Here is a 24,530-nt window from a genome sequence, read left to right on the forward strand (position 1 = left end):
AGATTTCATATGATAAATAAGCCTCCAGCATAACTCAATTCTCTTCACTGGTGTTTGACTGAGGACAAATTAAGTTGTTTATGTCTGAGAACGAATTTGGTGAAAACAGCCTCTACCAAAGGGCCCGGAAAGTTGAAAAGGTCGGGTAAAATGAACGTAAATGTTTCACAGTGCAGAATATTCTTGACCCCTTATTTGGTACAGGATTCAAATATGCAGGGGTCAGATACACATCCTCTGGCACTGATTCTTTTTGTATGCACCATCTTCACGATGAAACTACTAGCTCAATTTCCAGTATTGAAAATATGGAGTAATTGTCACTTTAAATTTAACCTGTTGGAGCAGACACAATTCCACTGAGACACTTACAATTCTTCACCCATTATCAACACTCGGTGCAAAAACTGTCCCTCTTTATTCCAAAGCTAGATTGTTAAACATCTTAAACAGTTTTGGAGGAATAATAAAAATGAGAAGTTATCAACAAATTAACCTTATCTCCTTACCTATCAGGGAGGAATGAATTTCCCTATTTCCACAGCAATCTGTTATCATGGAGGAAGAACTGTGGCGGCTTGCTAAAAAGAAAAGAGGGCGGGCGGAGAACGCAGCCACCGGGGATGCTCCCTCGCTCTGTTTCTGTACCAAGCTACGGGCGGCGCCGGTACCTCTGGAGAAGCCGTGCTCCAGATCCCTCAGGTTAGCTGGTTACTAAGCAGCACCAAGATGCTCGGGTCTTTTCTGTATGCCACAAAGAACCCCAAGAGTTTTCTGGGACCCAAACGCACCGCTCGGATACTTCTGATTCCAGCGGCTCAAAGCGCGTTTACTGCCGAGCGCTGCGGGGCCGAGGCTGCGCCCCGGCGGGGCGGCTGTGGGGGCTCCCGCCTCGGCTCAGAGGCAGGGGAATGGGCCTGGAGGGGGGAGAGGGAGCGGGGAGGGGCAGGCGAGGGCTTGTTCTGCAGCATTTCTGTAATGTAATTACCCGAGATTTAAATGAGCGAGTGTGTTTCCTACTGAAAAATAATCACTGTTGTTACCCCCGAGCTCCACTACGCTGGATCGCCTGATCTATATGTTTAAAATGTCAAGCCCAGTGTAGGAACGAGGACTCAAAAAATACAATTCTCGGTCTAAAAATCTTTTGAGGGAGAGAGCGTGTGTGGCTGGCTGGCTGGCTGGCTTTCTGCAGCGCTGAGAACCGACAGTTCCCACATGAAAATCGGCTCATAATGCTTCTTATGTTTTATTTCTGCTTTCTACAGGATCTGGCCATTGTTTCTGTCTGGATCCATCAGTAACTCACTCTGAGTCCATGGCAAACTTGGGAATATGCCTCCCCAAGAGCCGTCCAAGGTCTTTGGGGCTGTCGTCCCTGCTTCAGAGAAAGCAAACTGAAACATGCCCAAGGTCACCCAAGGAAATCTGCACTAGATTAGCACCTGAATCAGTCATTCTGGTCACAGAAATGCTAATTTCATCGTCCGACATCCAAGCGGAGCCTTGAATGATATGGCTGTATGGAAGATGTAGGTATTTCTGGTGTTGGTCCTACTCCATTAAGCTCGGTGGCAAATTTCATTGGCAGTGGAATGAGATCTGACCAAATATTTTCTTTGGGTTTGGTTCTCTTTTCATTAATGTTTTTTTATGTAAAACTGATGTAAGCAAGAGATGATTTAGACTTTTTATTCAATTCCTTTATAAAATATTTTTTGAATTATTGTGGAGTTATTCAACAAACATGCTGATTTCTCGTAACAGACTGGGATATCTCATGTCATAGACTTTTTTTTTTTTTGTGCAATCTTTTATTTCTGCATTCTTTACAGCAGGAGTAGGAGATAATGGGGCTGGAATGTCCTTCTTGACTGTTCATGTTAGTTCTCTGTGTCAGGCAGGATAAAACTCCAGCTAATCCTGCCATAAATTTAGGTATTCCTAATCCTTCAGTATTCCCACTTTTCTTTAGGCATTAGGCATGTAATCAGCCCTGTGCCAAAAAAAGAATATTAAAGTTGGGACTGTAAGCAGCCGTAAAAAGTGAAAAAAAGTACAAACTGTCCAGTATTGCTCAAGTTCAGATGGTTTTAATAGCTCTCCCCTCTAACCTGTCTGGCTCTGCAGTCCCTCAGCACAGGAAAATTTATATTTGGGAGCATGCAGAGATCTCTCTTGGGGCTCTTTACATAGCTCAGTACTCCTAATACCGTGGTATAGTGGTGCTTTGCCCCCCTTACTGTAGTGTCCATTAAAGGTTTATATCTCGGCTCTTTGTAGGTATGGTAGAATTGGACAACTACACCCAGCTAATGCACGGGGCTAGTGAAAAAAGGGAGCTAAGTATGACATTCGGAGTTAGCATGTGGCTAAGCATATCCTCTTGGGATCTAAACAGAAAAGAGTGGTTCCAGATGAGAGGGGACCTGTTGAGAGCTGCTGCCTCACAGGCAGGAGCTCAGTTTTAAGATGGGCTGCTGCTTGTAAAGGTGTTATCCCTCCTTCCCCGTGGAGCTGAGGTGGGGGCAGGAACTGCTCTACAGGACGTGGAAATCAAACGGGAGGTCGGGACATGTTGCAGGGGAGTAGGGAGAAGGGCTCAGAGCAGCTTCTCCAAAATAAAGGAAGAACTTATGCTGCTTTGGGGAGGGAAAACATAAGGGTGGATGTCCCTGCTGCTAATGGTGAGCGGAAAATGCATTCCTGTCAACCTGCAGAGTGTTGTTCTGCTGTGGTCTGCTCTACAGCGGTTACACCCCTTTCCTGATGCCATATCAGTAATTGGTGTTACGTGATCCCTTGCAAAAGTAACATTTCTGCCTCCTTCCCCCTTCTTCCTAGCTTGTGTTGAGTGTTCTTTCCTCTCCTGCTTAGCCCGTGGCTTATATTACTGGTATGTTTAAAGAAGTGAGTTCATTTTCCTCTTCTACATTATATTTATTTCTTCAAGAGTTATTGGTTTGATGTATGTACACCTTATGAGGTGCTGCACTTCTTGGCCACTCTTTTGCTGGGGGAGTCTGTTATTCTTGCTGTGGCTTGAAAGGGCTTGGGGGGGATGTAATTTTTTTATTATTAAAGAAAAGACAGCGAAAGGAAACCAACTTCAGCCCATGAAACTTCTCCAACATGGTGAACTTGGTGATCAGAATTGCTAAATGGCCACTGATTAGTGACAGGCTCAGAATTACCAAAGTGAACAGTGAAAATCAGGCTAGTTCTTGGCATAACAAACTGGTGGTTATTTTGGAGACATGTACCTTTTCTTGGGTAGCAGGGACTTGGAAATTGGAAGCCAGGGTGTCAACAGTGTACGTGTGATTGCTGCACGCTCGGGAGAAGCCTGGCGACTGCACTTCTCCTACTAACTTGGGTACACGACATAGATAGTCCTGCTGTCCGATGCACATGTCAGCATGGGACAGGAGAACTCACAGGCAGACTTTGACTTACCATCCCTCTTCTGTCAGGTGGGAGGATCCAAAGAAAAGGACCTGTTGGGTTTTGCATGGGAGCTGTCAAGGAGGATCCTGGGTGAAGTGCAGCCACTGTTCCCAGCTCCAGGCTGGAGTGGTGGTCAGTGCCTCTCACTGCACATTTCTAGATAATCAGGTCTGCCTGCTTATCTAGAAATTCCATCACAGCCATCCCTGTTCTGCTGGCCGGTTTGGAGCCAGCTCAGGGAATCATCTCTGTGCACCACAGGCACAAAGACGTTGGCCTGGCCTTACCACCAAAGGGTATTTTCTCCCACTGGGAATGCTCCATGAACCATATAGCTGGTATGTGTTTCTGGCTGATGTGGAGGCTTTACAAGCAAGCCAGCTGCTGTGAGGAGGCCACAGCCACACAGCTCCCAACTTTGGTTCTTATAAACACCAAAATAGACAATGGGGGGAAAAAAATAGAAATAAACAAGCTGGCTGCTTTTGATTAGGAGCAGCCCTTCTTCGGTCTGCACTAAAAGCACTCATGTTTGCTTAACACTACAAATAATTAATCATGTGAAAGGGGATTCCTGGACCAGGATAAGATGGCAGGACCTTTTACTTACTCCCACGGGACCATTTCTGGTAGCTTCTACTAGCATCTTGCTGGCATTCTCCGGGGGGTGAGGCCCATAGAAATGTACAGAGAACAGTGAAATGGTTCCTTTGTCATCAGGCAGTTCTGGATCAGGCCCTCTGTGTGAGTGTCCCTGTTGTCTCCAGTCTGTGGGAGGTTCCTCCCTTTTGTGCTTGGGCGCTGCTAAAATAAGATGACGGGATTGTTTCTGTAAACCCATGAATCGGAATGACCAACCTGACTGGCCTTAGGGACAGTAGTTTTATGCCTTGATGCTACAGTTGCACGCTGATTTTCACACTTGGCAGCAAAGCGTATCTCTGCTTAGCAAACAGTGGGTTATCTGGTGTAAAAACAAACACCATCTGCAAGTTCTACCAAGGGCATATGAAATTAAGGTTTCTTGACTGTATTCCCAGCTTCTCTACCAACACCCCACGAGCCTCAGTTTGTGCACCTGTAGAGTGGGGATAGACATCCATATATGCCTTGCAGGAATGAACGGGGTGATGTTTGATGGAGAAATGTCTGTGCTAGGAGATGCTCAGATGAAGGATGTAGCTGTGAACACTTCTCACTGCTCTTATTAGACCCTGCCAGAAGAAAGGAGAAATAGTTCCATGCTGCCTTGCTTTAAATGGGGCAGAGTAGGAGGCACAGATACAAATGAAAATTGTTCAGATTGTTTCTTTTTTCTTTTCCCCTGCAGAGAACCTGGCCCTGATTCTGCTGTCATGCTGGTGTGGAAGAGCAATTCAGCTGGTGTCAGAGGATTTCCATTGACATAAATCTAGTGTAAGCAGGAGTATCATGGGGCTCTATATTGGACATTTTCCACTTTCAGGGGTGAACATGTGGACTTCTCTCAAGCAGACAAGCATCAACAGGCTGCTTCTTTGTCTTTGCCCTTAATTTTTGTTCTATTTGTCTATGTTATTTAACTGTGTACATTTCTGAATTCTATTCCATGTGTCTTCCATAAATGCAAATGGAGGTGGGCATTAGAATAAGCCATAGTTAAACATTCTAGAGACACTTTTCTACTTGACACTGGTAATCCCTTCCAAATTGGCAATAATATATGGATTTTGCTGTCTATAGGCAGGCAGTTTGCTGGTATTTATCATGATGGATAATGATAATTTTATTAATTATTTTTGTAGCATTTTGAAGTGTTGCAAACTTCCTGCAGAACAAATGAGCCCCCTACTCTAAGGAACTTTGCGAAGGTATGTCTGATAAAGAATATTGAATTAGTCTGAGATGTGAGGACATAAGGTCAAGCTTACTATTCTGCTTTCATGCGACTTCTCCAGAAACTGCCACAATAATAAATAATAGTGATTACCTAATTAACTGTAGGGTGTAATAGCAGCTTTCATCCAACATCTTAAAAACTCTTTGAAAGGTGGATTTTGCAAATGTAGAACTGCAGCACAGGGATGGACGCCTTGATTTCTGTCAGAGAATGTGGAACTTTCCAAAAGGATACACAGGGGAGTGGGTAGCAAAAAGGGATTGAATTTATGCTTCATGCAGCACTGTCCAGTGCCTCATTTTTGTGGGTGGTTGTGCCACACAGTTCACACAGTCGCCAGACATCCTTCCCACAGTGTGCCGCCTTGTCTGCCTGCCTTTTTTATGTGACCCAGAGCCCTGGGTAGTGTCTTTCAGGCATATCTTTGAGATGTGTACTCCTAGAAACTTAAGATATGGCTGCAGAGACTTTTTTCTTCTGAGCAAGAGGGTTGTGTCCTCAGCACCCAGGGAGCAGCCTCCCAGGATAACCTTACTCCTGAAATCTGCAGGATCAGAAAGGTTCTGAGCGTGACTTGCACTGATGGCAAACACACAGCTCACACCCAGTCCTGCATGCAGGCAACAATGTGTAGAGTATCTTGAAACATTTGCAAGATTAGAAGAAAATACTTACTGTTGGTCCCCTTCTAGACCATTCTGATTTTTTTTGTTGTTTAAAAAAAAGACACATAGAAGCAGCTTCTCTAACACAAATATATTTGCTGTAGGTTTTCCCTCCCCCTCGTCATTTCTGCCAAAAGAACTGGAGAGTTGTGGTCAATGGCATCGCTGAAGGACACGAGGACATGTGGGCTGACAGACAGTAAGTTTGCTACAGCAAATATTGCAGTCTTTTCCAACAGAGGCAAAGCAAATCACATGTTGTCAGTGGTACTGCAGGTCAAGCATGAAGTTTTGCCAGCTTCCCCACTCTGAGCAGAAACAGAAATCCAGGCAGCCAAGGGAGACAGAAAAGGTGGCTGACTGACTAGCTACTTACTCAGAGCTGCCAGTTTAATTTAGTTATCTACTTGTGTCTATTTTTCTGTACTTGCTTACTTGGGTTTTTTGTTGGTTGGCTTTTTGTGGGGTTTTTTAATGCACAGTTTTCTATTATTATAGTGAGGAGTTTCATTTTGTGCCCAGCACCAAAGCTCTCCCCATGGTGGTACATATCAGACACCATTTTTTCCCTTCCCTTCTTATCAGTTTATTGCATGTAGTATCCCAACTCAGCTCAATGCAGATTTAAAACCATGACCTTCTGCCCAATGATTTCATGCTGTCTGGGAGGAGCAAGAGTAGAGAACACCCTTAGTCCCTTGTCCTCTTGGCCAAAGAGGAAAGACAGTGTAAATGAGAAAGTTGGTCTCAGCTGAGACCCTCTTTTCCCTTTTCATCTCTCCCTTCATGTATCTCTAGTCCCTTCTCTTCCCTTCTGCTGTATTTACTGCTCTCTGACCTGTGTTGTAGTGTGTCGCTGGTGACCTCACTTTCTTTTCCCCTGCCACTCCTCTCGGGCTGAGACAAGGTGCTTGAGAGCCTCTGGACCCTGTACAACTGACAGAGATGCCTGTGCCGTTGTTCCTTCCCTTTCCAGCTGTGAATGTGGCCCAAGGGGCTTCTAATCACTTTCGTTCATTCTGCACGCAAGAGTAGAGCAGCAAAAGCTCACAACATGGGAAAGAGAGAGAATTGGTGGAGGAAGAAAAGGATGGGAGGAGATAGATGGGTTTCTCTGTCCATGAAACTGGAGACTTACCTGTTTGGGAAATGAAGGCCCTCTGATCCATGGTGTCTGTTCCCTCCAGTTCAGACAATGTGCAGATGTTCTGCCAGGCTTTGCTGCACCCGTTTTGAGGCTATAAAGCCTTTGCATTCAATTCTATCAGGTTGGCTCTTTCCCAAAGACATTAAATTCATGTAAGAAATAAAAGCATTTTACAGTGCTAGAGCTGCTTATTCCTCAGGAAGTCCTACAACTTCATGGGTGGAAGGCGGAGACTTTAGGAAAGCCATTTGTCTCCAAAATAATCTGGGACAAGAAAGGAGAAAGTATGATCAGACACACCTACAAGGGCAAGAGTCTGAAAATACACTCGGGGAAGTAAAAGACATTAGGGCTGGGAGGGCAAAAACATTTTTAAGAGGCCTGAGCTAAGATAGATTCCTAGAGGTTTCTAGCATTGTACTGAGTTAGTACGTCATGGTGTTGTGCAAAGTTGAAGAGCAAGAGAGGAGCTTTGAATGGCCCCATATGGAACTTGTATCTCCTTTTCTTCTCTCCCTCTTGGGGCCCTTGGCACATGGTCAAATGCCCAGAGAGCAGCTATTTTGGCTCCTCCTAACCTGTGCCAAGAAGAGGGGTAGCGGTGGTATGAGCAGGGGGTGTGTGGGGATGCTTCCCTCTGCTAAGCAAGACATACATCAGTGAACAACCAAGAACAGAAGAACATCCTGTAAGTGTGTGTGTCTGGCAACAATGGGGTGAGAAAAAGGCAAATATTTCTAGACTGGTCTTATTTGGTAGAATTCCTAGGGTCATTCATGGAGAAAAGGGTGGGAAGCAGCTGTAGCATTAAAGAATAATGTGCACCTGGAAACTCAGCACTCCATTTTACAAGGTAGCAGCCTGTTTTAGAGGGGCTGTGCAAATGCTTCCAGCTTCCTGGAAAGCCTTAATTTGAGGGCTTTCTTGAGGGGGTAAAATCTCATGGCTGTGTTGCTAGCACCTGTTAGAGCCTGGAGGAGCTCTATGTGTTAGATGTGAAAAGTTTTCAAGGTGCAGCAGGCCCAGAAATGCTTGCCTCCATGCATACATGAGATACCGTGATTAAAAACGCTCCCACAGAGAGAAAAATAAAAACAACAGCCCAGGAGCTCCTTGAAGAAAGATATTTATGTCCTAAGTTGTAAAACTAGCCAAGCTCCCCAAAGAAACAGCAGTAACAGAATTTAGCTGTTGGAACCCAAAGATGCATTGTTCTGATTTAATAATTAATGTGGAGTTAATTGAGGCTTTTACTGAACTGAAACAGGATAAAAGAAAGCCGCCAGTCTGGACGCCATGCTTCTCTGAGAACAAGTTCATTCTGTTCCCCTGTGACCCCCTCCCCACTCCCTCTGCTGCACGCTGCTCCCCCTTTCCTTTCCCCCCAAATGGGTTTGGAGCGTGAGCACTTCTGCTGGCCTGTCCACAGGGCAAGGAGGCAGGGAGGATGGCCACAGAATAGCCTGGGTATGGGGAAGGGGGGAGCCATGGAAGAACCAAGTCTGGTGGCGAACAGAGCTTCCCTCCTTCCCTCTCCTGAGCCATTGTTTGACAGGGATTTTCTATATATGCACTGACTTGGGAATTACTGAGCCGTGCAGCAGTCACAATGCCTCCAAAAGGCAGCAAAAAGGGAGAGAGACATGGGGAGAAGCTGGCTCCATGTTATCTTTAAGAAAGTAAATAATGACATGGGTTTATGGTTTACAATTTAGTGCTTTAGAAACTGAGTCATACAGAATGTGTCCAGAACAAAATGGATGCTTTAACCCCTTGGAGTATGTGCAATGTGAGTAAATACCACTCAGGTTGGTTGGGAAAAATGGCAAAATTTTGGTGTCAGGGTTATTAGTTACTAGAGAATGGAATGATCAGAGAACATTTCAGATTAGGGCATGACTGCCAGACTTCAGATCCTCTGGAAGAAAGGCTGGAGTGGCCTTCATCTTACTGTAGTCAGTAGGAGTCTTTATACCAGTTTCCAGGACCTTTGGATGAGAATTTATCAAGCCATGATGAAGGAAGAGCTGGGTTTTATAATTTTATTTCTGATAACAGCATTGGGGAAACATGAGTTGCTAGGAGGATGAGTCTTGGAGCAGATCTACCCTAAATTCTGGCCCATGCTGTCTCCAGCCCTGGGTCTATGTTTCATGGAAAAAAAGCAGCCTTTGGTTCAGCTTGCTGCCATATTATGGTATGTTAGTAGAGAGGTGAGGCAGTTCTGCTGATACAGAAAGGGTAAAAGAAGAGTTTCTGAGAAGGAATGGCTTCTCTTGATTCTCCTTTCCTTCCTTTCACCCCTTCCTGTGTGGGTCTCCTGCTACTTTCATTCCACCCATCATCATCTACTTAGAAACTGGAGGAACAGCAACAACTGTTGGAAGTTCATGAGATTGTGACCACTTAGCAGTTTGCAAAACACACCTTGAATATTACCATCAAAGCTATAAGCTCTGCAACTTCAAGCCACCAGTGGTATGTGGTGTGGGAGGTTCAGACTCTTCTGTCCCGAGGACTTGCTCTGGAGATAGCCGAGCTTCTGAGATCCAATTAAGTCTTCTGGACACAGTCCCTCTTACAAAATGAGGGAACAGAAGCCAAAGGAACCCAAGGAAACTAGGGAGACCATACTAGTTAGCCAATTCTCTTTTTTTATTTATTTTTTTCCCACTAGGTTTGGTGAGGAAAGGGAAAGCAGGGGCACTGGGTAGGACTCAAGACTGAACTGGATTTTTGTTCAATAAGCCTTCATGCACATGCAAAATCAAGTTTATACACAAGCATTGAAGGTGTTTTACCTTCTTCCTTGTCCCCATGCTGTTATTCAAGTGGTTTATTGGGATAGTCACATAGTGGTGGTGAGAAGAATTACTCCAGCAATGCCAACCCAGAGTTCAGTTCTCCCTCACTTTAAATTTTCAATTGCTGCTTTCAGTTTTCCAACTAAGGTCTCTGTGTTTTGCATCCCTTTGCACTTTCAGCCTCTTGTCATCCTCTCCTCTCACATACTGCAGAGGAAGGAGTGCCTTAGCATTCATTTTGCTGTGACATTCCAGTTGAGGCCTTGTTGCCCTAGCTGGAAGTGGGATTATGTGGGAAATGTGGGAGCACCTTTGCCCATTTTCCCATTTAGTAACTGCTTTTCAGCACCTGCCTTTGAGGCGGAACTTTTTATTTAAGTTTTCCCTTTATTATTCTAGGTTCACTGAACATAGTGAATGAAAACTCCTGCCTGGAGCGCAAGAAAAAGCAAAGCTCCTCTACACTGCTGATGCTGGATGGGATCATCAGCAGAAGTGAGGTATGCAACACCTCTTTCTCACTTGAGATTCAGACTCTCTTTAGAAATGGAACATTGGGTCCTTTTCCTTCCAAACAAATGGGTTGACATAAAAGATTGCTAAGCTTGCAGAAGATTGTTTTTCACCCCCTCTAAGTCCACACGTCTATAACTGTAGCCCTGAAAACCACCTGGGATGTCCTCTCCAATGTGTACACTGTCCCTAGAACACTTGTCTCCAGACCTCCCTAGAGTCTTCATGCTGGAGGCAGTTCCTAGCCACCTTAAACGCTGACCAACTCTCCCCTGTGTCTGAATACACGTTTCAGAAAATTAAGCGTATCACATGTCTTCTCCAAAGCAAGCACTGCATGCACGTTCAGGAATCTACTGCGCTCCCCCCTTCTGCTCCACATGAATTGGAAGGAATTAGGGAATGCTGCCAACGACGGAATTTGCACGGAGAAGCGCAGCGGTAAACTGCTGCTAATGCATGCACTACAGATGTTGGTCTGGGATCTGGTGGTACACAGGGCATACACATTCTGATTATGGAACAGGGACTCTCTGGATAAAAACTACACAGCCGGTTAATGTACCATCTGAAAACTACTTTTATACCCTGAAGAGATTAGTGTCTGTCATTTGGGCTTTTACTTTAGCGTCTAATAGCTGGAGATTTAATCCCTTCTTCAGAGAAGTAATTATTGTTCATATAAATAGGTCTGTTGGAGTCAGTGAGCTGAGCTCACTGAGGAAGGAATAGTCAGTTTTACCAATCCAAGTCTCTACAGTGTTGTCCAATGAACAATGCAGTATTTAATACTTAGAGGAATGGTGGAGTATATGACACCTTTTCAACAGTAATCTGTGGAAACATTCAGGTTTGGGTGCTGACTGAGGACATAGCCCCTTGTGGGGTGATATATGTATGTCTGCATCAGCCCCTTGTCAATGCAGGGTTGGGTGGCAGGGCATGGTTCTTCCTGAGACCAGTATTATGTAGGATGAGCCTACTTTGGAGCTAAGATCTCAGCCTCCAAACCCCACAGGTAGCTGCTGCTAGACCACCCGACAGGGTTCTGATGAAGGAGTCTGGAGCTGTACTTCTGCCCACTGAATAGAAACGTGTCAAGTTTCAGATTCCTTCATTTTTAACTGCTGAATGCATTAGATGTGATATCTGTGGCTTGAAACAAGTGAGGTTTGCAGGAATTTATAATGCGTTGTTTCTTTACTGCCTGTACCAGCTGGCAGCTGGGCCTGAGGGGGATCCTGCAGCACTCACACCCTTATCTCTCAAAAAGTGTTCCTGGCAAGGGTGCTGGGGTTGTCATGCCAGGCCAAGAAGGAGACATGTGCGGCAACAGAGCTGTGATTTTTTTTTTTTTTTCTTTTTTTTTTTCTTTTTTTTCCTTCCACCTCCATGTAGGGGAACTCCATCAACCATCAAGTGAAAACATTGCAGCACACAGCACATCTCTGAGGGTGGAAAAGGGGATGCCAGGCACTTGGAGAAAGAGGAAGGATCATGAAGAACAAAACCTGAACATAATCACACACATCTTGAGGCGCATGTAAACATATATGTGCCTGCTGCAAGGTAGCACTTTGGTTTTTCTTATTGGCACTTTCTCTGGAGATGTATTGATTCTGCATTTGGGTGAGATTTTGAACTCCAGTTGATGCTGCTTTAGCTTTGTTGCAATTTAAGATAATAAGCTGGTCTAATTCTGTTCACAGCATACTGGCTTCTAAAGGAATGGAGTTATGCCAGTATCGGTAGTTTTGGAAAATCATTTGCAAGTGTGTGCCAAACTCCTGGAGGGTTTGCTGTTTAGAAACACAGAAATTAGAAGAAAAGAATAAGTCCAGTGATCCAGTTCCTAAACTGTTCATTGTATGACCTTAAGCAACTCATTTAATGTCTTTGTGCCACAATTTATCTATCAAAAAATAGGGATAATATCTATTTATCTCTTGCAGTAGGTTGGGAAATCTAATAAGTGTTGACAATAAGCTTTTGATCCTGTAAAAGTAACAGAGAACAGCAAAAGACAGTATTCTTTACAAATTGATGTTTCATTTTTCATGTAATTGATATTGTTATGGTGCTATTTGGAATTAAGCTCATGATAAATAGTTTACCGAAACACAATTCAACAGGCTCTTGATCCTGGCGTGTGGGAGGTTCTAATGTGACTCAGATTTTGAGTTTTTCTTTCATTTGCTTGGGCAGTCTCATCAAGTCTTGTTGGGTATATAACCCCAGCCAGGTCACGCTGTGCAGCTTCCATGGGTCACACTGACCTGTTCTCCGTAGTCCCCCCCGTCCTCTCTGGTTTGGGTGTATCCGATACAGCTCTGGGGGAAACACATGGGTTGACCAGGTGGCCTCTGACTGCATCCTCGTGTCTTTCTGTAGGCAATTCTGTGGTTTTGGCTTAGTCAGTGTAGAGAAGGGCATTGATTGTGCTGTGCTTTTATATAAAAACCGGTCCATAAACAAAATAAATCGCAGACCCAGCTGGAGTTGGAACTGTGAAAGCAAGCAACACTGGAAAATGAGCCTTGTTTAGGGAGATTTATTGAAATGAGCCATATACTCACACCGATATATATTATCTGTGTGTGTATGCTTACCTGTATCTGTACATGCGTGTATATTAGAAAGGTAGAAATCTAATGGTCATAGAGTAACTGTATAAAGCTTTAGGGAAGAAATGAACAGAAATGACAAGGAAAGTATTTCCTTCCCTAATGAGAAAATGAAAATAAATTAAAAAAAAAAAAAAAAGAAAGAAAACACATGTACATTCTAGGAGCAAAATACTGGAATACTGTCAGCTGGACCCGAGGAACAAATAGGGGATGTATCTGGCTCCCAGGGCTTTCTCAGGACTGTGGTCTGCCATTCCTCTAAAACATCACACTGCGTGAGGAGAGCATATCCCAGGTGAAGTCCCCTTCTCAGGGTCCCTCAGACCTCGTGAAGGGCTCAGTGGGCACATGTGCATCAAAGAGAAGTAGGCAGAATCATGTTGTACAGGGGGGAGAGAGTTTAGTTCATGCTTTTAAACACCCAAAAGGGGATTAATAACCATAATTTACAAAAAAAAAAAAAAAAAATAAAAAAAATCTCCTGTGCATTAGAAAACCCTTTGCCTCCCTGCAGGAGAGAGGAGACAGGGAACTGAACAGAATGTAGGATGTAAGAGCAAACTGTAACCCAGTGAATTAGTCTTAACTATAGCGAAAACAGCACTTGTGTAAATGAGGCCCCAAAGGGCCGATAACCAAGCAGTAAAATGTTACAGGAGGGAAGTAAGTCAGGGCTATAAACCTGGGAAGTCGGGACTGGGTAGCCAGGATCTGGAGCATAAAATAGGCGAGATTAAAGGATGACAGATGAGTGCTGGGAAAGGATGCATGAATCCTTACCGGCACAAGGATTCTAATTCCTGTGGCCTAAAGACAGGCTTGTTCCTCTGCGTACTGCCAGGAACTAGAAAATGACTGAGGTGCCCACTGAGAACTTGTGAGAAGAGTAGAAGAGTGAGCGATGGATGATAAATAAAATAAGGAAATATAATCAAATCAACATTGAGTGTATTTGATTTAGGAGGACACCAATGAATAGAGAAGGGGAAGAAAGCAGCAGGGTGAGAGTTGCTGTTGGATAGGACGGTGGCTTGAGTGAGATATAGTGCAAGCCCTAAATTATCATCATCATTATTTTTTGGCTGGGCTGTGTTGTGACATCAATACCAATTTACACTCTGGGTGAGTAGCACTTAGTACCTTCTTGTCTTCATAAATTGTGCATTGTCCTTATTTATTTGCTTCCTTGTCCCCTTCCTCTCTTCCTGCATTGCCTCTCTCCTCCTTTATAAACGTGATGGGGATGGTGTATCCTTGCTATGTCCTTGATGAGTTCAGCATTTAACCCCAGTTATGGATCCCCAGCTCCACTCTCCTTTATTTTGTAGCAGCTATGGGAATGTTCAACTTGTAGTCTTTCTTATGAGGAGGATGGTGTGTACAAAAGGAGGCAAGGTTGGCCTTACTCTTGATAGACCTCGTAGCAAATGATTCTTTTATCATCATGCAGCTGGTTTTTCCATGATCCTTTGTGTTCCTCACGTCTAGCCAGGAGTAGACACGTTGGTTACTGTGAGTCAAAGCCTTCCTGACATGTAGTGTGTGTTTAAAGGTCAGCAATTTTATTCTTGCTCTCTCTCCAAATTTACTAAGCCACCTCATATTGTGAAGTCCCACAGAAGCGCTGCTGTAGCATCACAAAGTATCTTCAAAACTACTTTCCAAGCATGGAAGAAGCAGGGTGCATTATGACAACCTCAGCAGTGCCTGGAAGCAGGTCTGCTATTTTTGATCTATCCGTATGACAGAGCTACTCAATCTTTTCACTGTGTAGACTAAACTCTAATACAGAAATCATTCTGCAGGTCACCTGCCTTCCCAGGGCACTCCTTTGATACCTATTGTAATGTTAAAAAGACAAGAGTGTCTGCTGTTTTTCTCATAACATAGCAGCTGAGGAAAAAAACTCATTATAACACACTGACCACATTATCTCAGGTGTCTACAAGATAATCTTTATGCTGTTCAAAAAGAGCGGAGCTGGGGAGATAGAACCCATTTGATTATATTTTTTTATTTTCCCTGTAAATCTGTTGTTGGAGTTTTCTTCCCGCAGATAACAGCATTGAGAAAGGAAGTGTGGGAAAAGCATTATAAGACACTAAAATCAAGCGTATCCCAATTAAAAGATCAGGTTTGAACTGTAAACTTTATGGAACTTTTGGAGAAGGGTTGGGAAGTAATCTGAATAGCCAACAAACTGGAGAGTTTGATTGTGGCTCTTGAGGACAGTCTACCCCGGATGAATGAATAGATCCCAGCTACGGTAGAGTTCTCAGAGACTAGAGACAGGTAATGTCTGGCCTGCTGGCACTCACCATCCCCTTTCTCATCTTAATTGATTAAAAGATTTTCTTACTTGCTCTTTCAGCATGAGCCATTAAAACCATCCATCTTGAGGAGGGGGAGAGGATGAAATTCAGTTACCACGTTTCCTTGGAGGAGGAGGCCTTCTGCTCAGCTGATTCCCCTTCTGGAGCCAAGCTGGAGATGTGGCAGTTGTCTCTCTTTGTTTTCTCTCTACTCCTTGTACTCTCACTTTTTCTCTGTCATGTTGGAAAGAGCAACAAGCTCAGTGTAGCAGAAAGTGGATGAAGTGTCTCTATCAGACAGATGCCATATCATTTACCAACTTCTTTCGTCCCCAGTTGTGTGCTAAGGACTAAAGGATTCACAGGTTGAATATCCACAGCCAAGGATCTACAAAGGAGCCCTGCAGAAGAGATAATGTTCCTTATAACACTCTATTTTTTTATATATATATAAAAAAGTTTGAATACATACAATTAAAAGGAGCAAAAAGCATGCCCAGGGTAGTGGGGGAACCTCTTCTCCAATTTACAGACTATCAGGTGAGCTTTTTGGGTACGCCTAATCGTTGGCGTAAAGGAGGGTAGGACAGCAATAAGGGAAAAGAGAAACAATACCTATCTGGGTTACTGGTTCCAGTTCCTATTATCCTCAGGTCCAAAAGAGTATGAAGGGTTGAGCTGTGCATTCCTGGAACACACGGGTCTGTGGATGGTTAGCTGTTCTTGCTGTGGGCTGAGATCTTACCGCAGGGTTTTTAGCTGATGTGACTTGATTTTTTTTTATATTAATTCACACTATGTGAAGTAGAAGAAAGGGTGTCTGTAACCACTAACAAGAATAATTATGGAAGGAGAAGAAATCTTTATTTGAGAAGCTGATAAGCTGTCATTTTATGTCCATCAGCAGAGATGCGCTGGTTTTCACTGACAGTTTATGCTAAACCACTGGATTTTACACTGACCCAGCTGAGTTGTGCACATGTTCTACTGCTTTGCGACTGGGTCAGTGATTAGATGAATTAGACAAAGTCCATTTGGAAAGTGAATGTGTGCCACCTTCTTTTTTCAGTTTAATTTGAAACTCTGATATAAATTAAACTGAAAAAAAGTCTGGTTCAAAATGGGAAACCTTTTTCAGTTGCTTAAAATCACACCTTAAACTGATCCGATATCCCTCAACATATGGGATAACTCTTAATCTCCTCGTGAGTTGAAGTTTGGCTGTCGGAGGGGCAGATGGTAAAGCTGAAACTAACAGTTCGCAGAATTACCTGTTCGTGATGTTGTAGTGGATAGCTCTTGGCTGTGGCATGAGTGTTAAGCAGAACAGAGCTCCTACTGACTGGTTTCTTTTCAGAGCATGGTGTCCACCTTCACCCACTCAAAGCTGTTCTCCCACGACAGAACCTGAGGAAGAAGGTGATAGCAGCAGCATACTGTGAGCAAGTACTCACAGACAAAATCCCTTTTAATTGAGAGGGGATTTCTATCTGTGTAAGCACCACTGTTGGATATAATGGTGCAGAAAATGCAAAACTAACAGTGGCAAACTCAAGAGAGAGTGAAGGAGGATGGGAGACCAAATTCATTAGGGATGCCTCAGTCAGGGTGTGTTATTCTGTGCCAGGTGATGGGTAATGTCTCTCCTTTTCCTGATAGTGACTTCTCTCTCCTATGCTAAAGGATTACAGATGTAATCTAACAAAACTTGTCTCCTGTTTGCAGTCATAACACCAATTCATAATCTCTCCTGTCATATTCTGCACCCAGTCGAATGTTTATTACTATATACAAGAAATACAGAGTTTCATCCTGATCCCTGTATGATCAGTTCATGCTCTGGTGCTTACAGCCAACAGAACAGAAACTTGGGAATTTGCTTTCTTTTGAGAATATGCTCTGCCAGAAAAAAAAAAAAAAAAGATAATGAAAAAAAAGATAATGTATAAAGAACCTTGGTGCTGGTGGCTGCCTAGAGGAAACAGGCAAAGGAGGGACAGACTGGGGGGAAAAAAAAAAAAAAGCCAAAGACCTTATTTTAGGGGTAATAGATTTAATAATCTCTAATGGAATTACTGGTGAGGAATCTACGTGCTCATCTCTTTCCTGTAAAGAAGGCTGGCATATTTCTGTGTTGTTTTCTTGTTTTCTTTTTTTTTTCTTTTTTTTTTTTTCCTTCTAGCCTCCCTTCTTCTGCAGGGAATCAGTACCTAGACATTCTCCTAGGACAGCAGCTGCATGATGGTGCCCTGGCTGTGAGGTCGTGCCCTAGCATAATACATTATGAGACAGTGTGTTAGAATATGCTTAACCCTGTACAGGTGCACAGGGAAGGAGATGGATGCAAGGAAATTTTTTTTTCTGCTGCCTCTGTGCGCAAGGGGCAGGGAGGAGGCACCATCTCTGAAATTCCTTTTACACACTGTATGGTGCTGTGGGAATCTAGTCCAGACTGGAGTGGAGTCTAGCCCCAGGCACAGTGCCTTGGGGAGCAGCTGCCAGTGTTGAGTCCTTCAGCTTCCCTACCCACCTCACATAAGCAGAGACTTGCAACTGTAGCTTTTCCTACAGTTGTAATAATGCAAACTAATTGCCAGGATGCAGCAAAGAAAGCTGAATCACCTGCAAAAACGATAGAGCAGTTCCTTCATTTCCATTTTCTGCCTGTACGAAGGTAGAGTAGAAATGAAAATCCTGGGGAGCGCTCACACCCTCTCAGGCTGCAGCCGAGTGATGGAAATATTTAGAACTTCACTGCTAGCTCTGTGGTTTGTTTGATTTGGGGGAAGCAGGAGATGTAGACCTCCCTAGTGCCCCATGCAGAATAACATGCCTTTCCTTAAACACTGCTTTAGTAAATATTCTGGATAAATACAGGGTAAAACGTGCCATGTTAGATGTTCCTGGAGGGAATTTTCTGGGGTTTGTGACTACTCTTGGTGACAAGGAAATCTCCCTATAGATAATGACATGAGAGCAGTGTCATTTCAGTTCTTATTGATGCCATGGTCTTGGACAAATATGAAAAAATAACTTGGCAAGAGGTGGTGGTTTGATGGACAGTAGATACCCACACACACTAAAAAGATGTAAAACCAGCAGCATTAACTTTTAAGTTTGGATTTTCCAAGAATTAATGTTGAGCAAATGAAATACATGATTAGTCCACTATGTTAAAGGGACTGCAACCCTTTTAATTTCTTGCTTGTCTGCATCAAGAATTTATTAGATTAATTGTTTCATTTTAATTGGTATTACAGAAAAATCACTCTCCCAATTTTATTTCTAAATCTCAATCCACCTAACACTTCCATACACGAATGGCCCCGTTGTATTCATTAGCACCAGTAGTTAACAATTCTTAACTGGATTAAATCATTAGGCCCTGATCCTGCTACTAGTATTGCATTATGGGTAATTTTACTCAGAGATTACCCAAACCGAGATTTGTAGACTCATCTGGGTGGAGTTGTTTGTAAACAACAAGTGTTTGCTAGACTTGAAGTATTAATGAATTCAGTGGGATGGTTCATTTACTTAATGTTAAACATTTCTATATAACGCTGAAAATTTAGGGCATTGAATGAGATAAGGAGCATCTGAAAGGAGTAGATTTATTTTTGCATATTTGATCACACAGCTTTTGTGTGTGAAAGATGGCTTGAACTAAACTGTGTTAAGGCATTCTCTATGGCTAAAAGTATCTAAGGACATTTAGATTATAATATTGTATAGATGAGATCTGATTATTCAACACACAGAAAAAGCACCTAAATTTTGAATGTAGGAATGTCAGGATTGGGCTCAAAAATAAACGAGTCCTAAGACTTGACCTTTCTTTGGAGTACCAAGCACTGTTGGCTGCAGAAGGCAGGAGGAATGCTGAACTCCGTGGAGCACTGATGTGATCTAGGGGCAAATCTTCCATCCTTCTACGAGAAGCAAAGCACAGCTTTCAGACAAATAGTACACGCCCAATAATTTGTGCTTCTCACAGAAACGCCAACAGTCTGTTAGCTCCTTGGCGCTGGAGCAAGCCAACCTGCAGCAGACACCAGGATTGCCCAGGTCCCAGTCACCCATCCTGGTTGTGGCTTCTGTGGTGCAATCAGCCTGGAGCAGGGCACCGGCATTTTTGCTGTGTCCATAGTTGATTTGCCTAAAGCAGTTCACATGGGCTTCTCATGATCTTCGAGATATCGCTACCTCACCCAACACTCCTGGGCTTGATGGCTGAGATTATAGGACTGTTGCTTGGGCCATGAGGGCAGGTTCATGCCGTGAACACTTCACCATTTTATTCTGGAGGCTGAAGCATTCTGCTAATCCCCAGGTCTAATAGGCCAACTTCTCCCTCCTGCCCTCCTCATGACCCCAACCTGATCTGGAGCAGCCACTCCTCCTGAAGGTCAGAGATAATTCATGTGGTGTCGTGCTGTGTCATTCACGATGAGTGACTGAATTGGTATGATGAATGGGAAAGGGTCAGTTAGAGCGCTAACCCGAGGAACAAATTTGTGGGGCCACCACTGTCATTTTATTTAGGGTCTGCACAGAGCCCTCCAGGCTTTCTGCCTCAAGAATGAACAGCTCGTCCCTGAAAGGAACTTAGCTTTTTCCTCAGGGCTTTTTTTCCCCCCCTGACTCTAGGAGAAGAGGAGAGTTAGAAGCATTTGCAATTCTGTAAAAACTATGAGCACAAAGGGTAGTCCATCTAATTGATAAGAAGCCTTAAATCTCGTTTTTCAGGGGTTTATAATGTGGCACTGAAAACTGCTGAAACTTGGCATTCAGAACTCTTCCAGGGAGCAACTATTTTCTTCCCATCTCTCTTTTTAAAAAGAGATAATTTTCTCACATCGTCTTGGACCTCTTCTGCTCCACATTCTCCCCTCCACCACCACCCCCCCAAGTTATAATTCCTGGCAGAGTTTCTCAATGAACAATTGCTCATGAGGGCTCTGAGTGCTGCCATTTTTTTTCTCCCAGTGAGAGCTGCATCCCAGCATTTTTCTGGTATTAAAAAAAATGAGTTGGTTGCTCAGGATTTTCCTGCCCGAAACAAAGAACAAATGATGCAAAGGCTTGAACAGAGATTTCTGCAGTCCTGTGTTCTTCGTACCTATGACCCACATGCTAGTTAAAATCATGTCTGCCGAGGGCCCACAAAATCGCCTTTAAGACAATTCATTTCCATTTTAGATCAAAAATGAGCCCTGGGTACTTAAGGGTTTTACTCCACTGACTCTACCAATGTAATTGAAGCCATATAACTTCTCTGAGCTATGCTAAGATAAAGCACATGTCATGATGGTATAGCTGCATCCTTTTAAGGGTTGTACTGATAGAACTTTTCTGATAAAATCAAATTCTTCTCTCTCTCCCAAATATGATATTGGTATGCTAAAAAAACTTTTTGAAATTAAGAGATTAACCTAGTTGCCACTTTCTGTTTTTCAGTGTGCCTGAGCTAGCGCAGCAAGGAAGAGGTTTGGGTTCCCAGGGCCAGAGTGCACTTGGTACGTAGCTGAGGCCTGAGTTTTGGGGAATACTTTGCTGCTGTGGTAGGGTCACCTCCGAGTAATTTGTGGGATGAACCGAGGAGCAGAATCCTACCTAGTGCTATTTTCCAGCTTCCCTCAGCTTCTTGCCTCAGGAAGAGGCTAACAGCATGCTATCGCACAGGGAGGAATCTCTGCTCTGATGTGATGAATTGGCCCTTTGTACCGAGCAGATGAATTTCATTATGAGGTGTGAAATTTGCCGCCCCTCCTTAGGCAAAGTTTTTGCTGAAGTCAATGAGAGTTTTGCCAGAATGAGATGTGCATTGTCAGGACTCTTGCTCCCTCCTGGCTCCTGCTTGCACAGCGGTATGACTAAAATTCTCTGTGCTTATCTCATTGCCATTTTTTATTCCTCTGTTCTGGCAGGGCTGGCATCACGTCCCTGGCCAACAGGTTCTTAAGACACCGGGATGCGCTCAGGTAAAACTACCTCAGATTCTATTGGAAAGTTTGCCTGTGTCAGGTCTACAGGCATAAACACAAAGCCCCTTTCTCGTGTTTCCGTAATTCCAAAATGGCTTAAATTTTAATAATAAAATATTGCAGGTATTTACTCCACAATATGGATTAAGCCCCCCCCTTAGCCGCTTAGGAGAAGCAAACATAATTTAAATGGCAGATAGTTTTGTCGTTTGAAAATTAGCTACTCTGTATCTGAAATAACCCTTTTTTGTGGTTGTTGGCATGGAAACAAGTATAGTCTGCAAGTCCTTCTCCAGACACCTTTGTAACTCCGGGGGAAGTCAATGGGAACCTGTGGAAAGGCTCCGCAGCTCTGAAAATCAGATGTCAAATACCTCCCTTTTTATCCTCAAAAAGTATCTGATTTTGAAAATTAGCTTCATTCTGAAGAAAGTCTTTCTCGAAGTAGTGACTTGGAACAGTTTGAAGTCAGGATGTATATTTAGAGTTGAGGTTAAATATTCCAGGCGTAACAGCTCCTTCCACACATCTGGTTCCTATGTATTGCATAATAATGAGATCAAATGCCTTCCCGTAGGGAAGTGGACACAACTCCGCTTTAATAGGTGTTACATCCCTTTATGCTAGAGCTGAATGTTGCTTGAGAGATACTACTTCTTTCCCCAATCCTTGTACTATCAAGTAGAAGCGGATTTTGATAACCACATAAGTCTAAGTTAGGGGGGTTTTGTGTAAGTTTTACACATGTTTGTGCAAGTGTTGTCCCATTTTTGGATCGGTGTTAGGCTGAGTCTAGTCAGGTATTTTGTAGATCGCTATGCTTAAATTTTTTCTGCAATGCTAACCCGAGAGAGGGGAAAAAAATCTTCTCAATATATGACTTGATGATATGGGGCAAAACACCATCATTTTGTGATGAGAAGTGATGGCATTTTGCTGAAATGTCATGGCTTGAGATACAATCTGTCTTTCCTGTCCCAAAATGATTTCTAGGAAGGCAAAATTGAAAGTGGGACCATGATGATGAATGAGTGAGATTTTTAACTGTCTCGTTGAAATACAAAAAACCCCTTCCTCTTATATAGGAAATATTTTTTCACTGTTTGAAAATGAAGCCAGAAGGAGGACGTATTCAAAACCTGTCAGGTCAGACAAGGTGGTGATTAAAACACACTCCTAGTCCTAATGTAGTTTTTAAACTAGCTGGCTTTTGTGGGATTGCATCAGATCTTCTAATTAAGGGAAATGCTGACAGAGGGAAAAAGGAACATGCACAGGGGAAACAACTTCCATCGTCTTCTCCTTATTTTCCCAGGAAACAAATCTGTATGAGGGAACAAGGGAATAAGATGCTTGCCCTGGTTTCATCTCTTGTACAGTGGAGACCCGTCTCTCTCAAAAATGGTCTGTCACACTGAAAGAAGAGGGACCAGGAGCTTGAGCCTTGTGTCCTTGTGTGGTATCTGATGTTGCAGAGCTGCTGGTGGGTGGCAGTGAGGACTGGGATGAATGGGTGTAGCTTCCAGCTCCTCAGTACATTCTGCTGGTGTCACCGGAAAAGCTGGCAGAGGAGCTCTCTAAGACTCGTTGTGGAGTTTTCAAAGTCAGTCACTCTTTATTGCAGTGCTGGATGCACGGGGGCATCATCCCACCTAACGTTCACACACTAAAACAAAAGTTTATGTACCTTAAATACACGAATATTCATACAGTTTCCAAGAAGTCTCCACCTTTCTGCCTATCTACTGCATTTACATAAAGCTGGCGTAGCAAAACTACGCTACACGTGCACGGGGGTCTCAGGCGGTCACCGGTGGTCGTTTGGGGAGTTAGCCCCATACTCCTTTTTCCCTTTTTATGGTCATGAGTCTTTTGAGAACAATTTCTTCTCCTTGGATGTTTCCCAACTCTGTTGTCCGGCCAAGCTGTTTGTACTTATTCACCTTGTCTGAGCATTTCAGCCAGGATGTATCTATTCTCAAGGTTAGGATATCTTCTCTGTACATTTTAATCACTCAAGCCTGGTTAAATACATTGTTTGGTAAAAGAATTTCTTAATATTCCCCTCTTTGAGACTTCTGAGTATATACAACTGGGTACAACATGACTGCATAAGGTATAATGGAAGGCTTCTCTTATCACTGATTGTTACAGGTCTCAGCTTGCAGGCACCAACTGCTAGCAGGCAGCAGTGTAGGATAAACGGGGGGGGAAACTCAATCCTGAAACCATATGCTTAGTGCCACGACCTCCATGAAAGGTCTTGCCTAGGTGTGGAGAATCTCCTGGCAGATGTGGCTTGAAGGGACGGGGCTCTGATCATGCCTCCACCCTTTTACAGCAGTGCTTGGAGGCTGTTTCCTACTCTGCTGGAGTGCAGCACTTGATAATTTAGAAGATTTTTCCTGTGTCTAACACCTATGTGTCCAAATCTCAGGATGGAAGCTGTTCCTTGCTAAAATCATGAGAAAAACACTGATATTGATGTGGAAAGTGCTAGTAATAGTTCAGTGCCCTGTGCCAGCGTGGTCTGATGTGCTGTGTCCCCTGCACCCTGTGCCGGCAGCGCATCTTGATGGCTCAGAGGACGAGGCCGCCCTGCACGGAGCCGTCCTCTCTTCTTGTTGCCCTGAGGATTCCTGGAGGTCGGTGCTCCGCGGTTGCACGTGCAGGAGATGGCTGGCAGGGTCCCTGCTCTCGGCGAAGGTGTTGACTGCATTTTGCACGGGCAACTTCCACGTTTCATTGCCGCTCTTCTGAGGGGTCGCCCGCCTGTGTCCTAGCAGGACACCCGGGCCAGGTACACGTGGGCCAGCTGCTCTGCTCTCCCCTGCCAGGCTCTGCGGGCCCTTGCCACACTTCTCCAGCTCCGTTTCACCTTTGCTGGGGTTCAGTACCTTTGGGTTTCACCTTTGCTGGGGTTCAGTACCTTTGGGTTTCACCTTTGCTGGGGTTCAGTACCTTTGGGTTTCACCTCTGGGGGCCCCCCAGCCGTGGATGCCAGGGCGGGGTTTTACACCCACCCGGTCCGCAGCCACCTCCCGTGTTTCGCGGCCGCTGCTGGCTCCGCGCGAGCCTCGCGGGCTCTCGGTGGCGTGCGGACGTTTTCGTTGCCGTCGGTGTCTGCAGCGGGTCGCCCCTTCCAAGCC

The 24,530-nt window shown here is 44.0% G+C and overlaps 2 long non-coding RNA genes across 2 annotated transcripts; one reads left to right on the plus strand and one right to left on the minus strand.

Moving 5' to 3' along the window:
• Nucleotides 1-919: 919 nt before the first annotated feature.
• On the plus strand, nt 920-12,019 carry LOC113487877. Its single transcript, XR_003399864.1, has 6 exons — nt 920-1,532; nt 4,778-4,863; nt 5,232-5,297; nt 6,096-6,190; nt 10,342-10,442; nt 11,854-12,019. It is a non-coding gene; the product is annotated as an uncharacterized LOC113487877 (long non-coding RNA).
• A 3,667-nt stretch (nt 12,020-15,686) lies between these two features.
• Nucleotides 15,687-19,327, minus strand: LOC113487761. The gene is made up of 3 exons (XR_003399842.1): nt 19,228-19,327; nt 16,666-16,801; nt 15,687-15,795 (listed from the first exon to the last, which is right to left on the minus strand). It is a non-coding gene; the product is annotated as an uncharacterized LOC113487761 (long non-coding RNA).
• Nucleotides 19,328-24,530: the final 5,203 nt, after the last annotated feature.

This window comes from Athene cunicularia (assembly GCF_003259725.1).
Source record: "Athene cunicularia isolate RWA chromosome 21 unlocalized genomic scaffold, athCun1 chr21_part1, whole genome shotgun sequence".
Lineage (NCBI taxonomy): Eukaryota > Metazoa > Chordata > Aves > Strigiformes > Strigidae > Athene > Athene cunicularia.